This window comes from Capsicum annuum, chromosome 12, assembly GCF_002878395.1.
Source record: "Capsicum annuum cultivar UCD-10X-F1 chromosome 12, UCD10Xv1.1, whole genome shotgun sequence".
NCBI classification, from domain to species: Eukaryota; Viridiplantae; Streptophyta; class Magnoliopsida; order Solanales; family Solanaceae; genus Capsicum; species Capsicum annuum.
Genome location: NC_061122.1, coordinates 222,425,193 through 222,430,095, shown reverse-complemented (window position 1 = coordinate 222,430,095; position 4,903 = coordinate 222,425,193).

Sequence of the window (4,903 nt, the reverse complement as noted above, 5' to 3'; positions counted from 1 at the left end):
ACATAATATTTAAAATTATATTTGAAAAGTGAAAGCGAGTTTTTTCCATCTCATTCTCTCACATAAATTGAAAATAAATTCAATTTATAAAGTGAAATAACTTTTTTTGGGGGGGGGGGGGGCAAATAATTTTTTTCTTTCCCTTTTTTTGCGTTTAATTTGTATTTACTATTTTCTTTAATTTTCTTTTTTTGCCCATTTTTAAAAATTATTTTTTTCTAATGTTACGATATTAAATAAACTGAAGTTTTATTTTTTCTTCTTTTTTATTTTCTCTTATTTTTTATTTCCACATACTTGTAAAAGAATTAAGTTCTTTGATCACTCACCATGATAACAATTTCTAATTTTTATTATGTCTTTTTCTATAGGTGCAGGAAAATTTGGATGCTACAAAATTAAAATTGAATTTCATAAGTGATAAATCTATTCTTCGTGAGTTTATATGATATTATTTGTTATGGTTCAATATTATTAAATTATTAAAGGGGTCTTTAATATTTACAAATAAAAAATCATCCTATATGTTTTTATCATTAAGGACATCTCTTGTATAGAAAAATCATTTAAAGCAGGTAGGGCCAAGAATTAGATTGAATTTAGATAGGTTGGATACTAAATAAACTGAAATATTAATATTAATTTTTTAAATATTTTTTCTTACAACTTTTGAATTGTTATGTCATTAATAGACACTAAAAAATAAATTAAAATATCTTTTAATTGATCTTAAATTGAAATATGTGAAATATTTTGAAAAGATTCTTTAATTTTCGTGAAAATATATCATGTGAAAAGTTGAAATTAAAATATTTTTGAAAAATGAAAGAGACATTTTTTTAAAAAAATAGACTTAAAATATAGTAACAAAAATAAATTAAAATAGAAAATATACTTTTAAATTTGATTTGATTACAAAGATCTGCAAATAAAAATTAGGAGGAAAACAGATTTTCAAACTACTTAGCATCAGAAGCACGAAAAGAATTAAAAACAAAATGTAAAGAAAGAAAAACAAAGAAAACAATAAATAACTCAAACGAAAAGTGCAAAATAAAAAAAATCACCAAAATATAAAATAAAATATTAATCACATTGAAAAGGTAAAAGAATATGAATAAGAGAGAAAGATAAAGAAAATAGTCCAGGTGGAATCCAAAATATCCACTTGTCAAAAATATAGATGCCTCACACAACTATTACATGGCATGTGAGGCCCATAAAAAAAATTTCCGTGGTGCTCCTTTCCATTTTTGTTTTCTTCTTTTCGTTTTTACTATTTTCTTCATTTTAAAAAGAATGACCTACTCCCTCCGTTTCGAATTAGTTTGCCTCCTTTCTAAAAAAAAAATTATTTCAATTTACTTGTTCAACTTATCAAATCAAGACTATTTTACACAAATTCTTCCCAATCTACCCTTAATAGGTATTAAATATAACTATACTTTTCAAAATTTTTGAAAATAACACTTACATTTTCAATACAAACTTTATGAAATTTGACTTTTTGTCTTCTTTTCAAGGAGTACTACTAGTATTCATAAAAGATTTTCAATCGATGCATGCATATGCTACAATATTCCATGCTTAAATAATTATTAAGTCTTACAATGTTAAGAAGGTTAAAAAGGTAAAATATACTCCTAATCATTGGATTTCTTAATGGGTGTGCCAAGGTTGAAAGAGCCATCTAATTTGAAACGGAGGGAGTAGTTTGATTTGACACGAAATTTAAGAAAATAAAGAAGTTTTTTGAATTTTGTGGTCTTAAATTAAAGATATGTCAAATGTACCAAAATGTTCTTCAATCTTGTGGTCTTAACCATGCCATGTGGAAACTTAAAATTTACTAAAACAAGGAAAGGGGTCATTCTTTTTGAAACAGACTAAAAAGGAAAGTAGACCATTTTTTTTTAAAACAGAGGGAGTATTATCCTAAATGGGTGCATATTGTTGGTGTCTTGTGGAAAAAATGAGTATGGCGTGTGAAAAAATGAGTATGGCGCGTGCTTTTTGTATGTATTCAATGAAAAATGAGAAGTGAGGTGTTGAGGTGGCATGGTGAGGTGTCAATTTGTTATAGATTTGATTATGTTTTTGTCCTACTTTTTAAAAAAATATGGAATAGGGTAGGGTGAGTAATAAAACGGAAGAAGATGATAAAAATAATTTTTGACGGGACAAAATTACGTGTCTACAATAATTATTTTTCTTTTTATATAGTACAATTTTTCAACGAAGATGATTCAGATAAATCCATGCCTCCCTAGTTTCGCCAATAACATGGTGGATTCAAATATGGGTTGACCCAATATATTTTAAAAGTACTCACTTAATAAGGTTTGACTAAATTAATTAATGTCTATTGAGGGGTCTGATTCTTGCACGGATCCCGCACATAAGGAAAGCTTTATTGCACCGAGCTATCCTTTTTAATGCTTATTTAATGTCCGATCTCTCTCTCTCTCTCTCTCTTTGGGTTTAAGTAAGGGTTCTTTGATTGGAGGGAAGGAGATTGATTTACATGTTTTCCATGTTAGGTGTAAATGAGCGATATGGACAATGATGATTCATAAGTTGGTCCATCTTGTTTGGGATTATCAAATTCGAGCATTAAAACAAAAATTAGATTGTGTAGTTGTTTTTGAGGGAAAATTTTGGCTTTTGAAAGAGTCGCCACTTACTTTTGAAAAGGAATTAAGAAACCTTTGTAAAATACTTAAACGATTCAAAATAGGAAAATCATTTTAAGTTAGAGATCTAGATAAATGATTCATATTAACGTTTTAGGAAGTTGTTAGACACCTAAAACGTCCGCTAACTTGCGGTTATCCGGACTGTTTGAAAAAGTCTTTTGACTAACTAAAAAAAGGATCAATTTGTTGAAAAGTAGTTGATTAGGAAAATGTTTTTTGCAAAAATCAGTTTTTTAGCGACTTAGTTAGGAATTCAACTAGGTTCGCAAGAAACACGTAAAACAAACAAGCATAAACAAGCGGTGAAGGGGAGGATGTAAGGGATTTAGGCCATTAGACCCAAATCAATAAGATCTGTCCTAGTCTAATTGGGCTTTGACCCATTCACCTGTCCTAATCTAATTTTCGAGCCGTTGGCTCGAACCTTGCTCCACCTATATTAAATACAACTTTGGCTTTGTGGCCGGAATAAATAAAGAAATAAGACAACAAAGAAATGAATACATAAAGACAACGATAAATAACTAAGCAAATAAAGGAGACTTTTAAGTCTCTTAGCCGCTTCGACTATGGGACTTTAATCCGTGATTCTTCCTTGAACTCCTTGCATCTGTGCACTATGAGATTGTCTACTTAGGCCTTCTATCGGGCTTGACTCAATGCGGCGGGCCTCAATGACCCATTATGAAATGCAAAGGGAAAGAGTCCATTTGGACTTCCAAGTAGGTTCATGCAAAGAAAATAATGAAGTATAAAGAATTAATACTGTGTTAAAATAAGCAAGGACGACAACAAAGAAACATGTATCAAATGCACATAAAGAGACATCAATGGAAAATTCAAGGAAACTTTATTTTGATTAAAATAGTTCTCACGCCACCAATTTAAAGAGAGGACAAGAAGAGCCGCAACAATTAACTTTAATCAGCCAAGACAAAACATTTGTTCCCCCTATGAACATTAGCAAAATAACCAATCCCTTATTTTGTCTAAATTCCAGTTGATAAAGTAGCATATAGTCAAATCCTTTACATTTGACGCCTTAGCTTAAGCCATACTTTACCAAATAATATATCTAAATATCATTCAAAGATCCATGAAGCACCAAAATTGCAAACTATAATGACAAAATGCATCACCACTTCTACCATATTAGGTCAAGAAAGGTGTAGTTCTAGCTTCAATCGATTACACAGAAAACTCAACAAATTTATTAGCGATAACATTCACAACAGATGGAACAAACAACCTCCTAAATAAAATCTTAACCTTAACTCAAAAGAACTACTTACATAGAAAACCATTTCTAAATGATGACATTTAAATTTTACCATATTTGCATAGAATTGAGACGATACAACGAATAAGGTAATTATCAAACATGAGCATTATTTCTACAGATAAAGAGATTTGCACAAAGTTTCCAAACGAATAAAGTTATCTGCAGATAGAACTATCTAAAAATCCATACTTTACTCATAAGTAGATGCTCTCGAGGTCATGAAGGCTCAAAATCAAGAAACAACACAAACATTACTTACTCTATTCATAACTAAAATTGTTTATATATTAATTGAAACCTATGAGAACTTAGTACAATAGCAAAAAAAAAACACTATTCTTTTAAAAGAAAAATCTAAACCTTAAGCCAAAGTATGGCTTATGCCTTAGCTTATATGAACATGAATGGTGTATAAGCCATACTTAACCAAAAAATAACTTGGGTAAGAACGATCACATAACCACTTCGAAGCACATAGTTCAAGAACCTTTATATAGTACTATAAATCAGAAAGATTCTAGAACAATAATCAAAGAGTGCAATTTTGTGAGCCAAGGGTCTGTATTAATCACCTTTTTTTAGTCATATATGAGAGGGTGTAAACAAACAGTGAGAATCTTGCTAACACTACAACATATGGATGACCATATTCAAATAGACAATAGAGAGATTCAATGAACTTTTTATATTCAAATAAATATCATAAACAGAACTAAACTAGAAACAAGATTATATTCAAATAATTCATACAAAACTTGAGCAGAAAAAGTGAACGCAACAACAGAACAACTGAGACAAGCAGAGAGATATCGTAACAATACAATCATTTTTCATGTTATCTCATCAAAATCCTACACCTCTGAAGCCTTCTACAACACATAACCCCAACACACAACAATATCAAAATGCCACTAACACTGTAGAG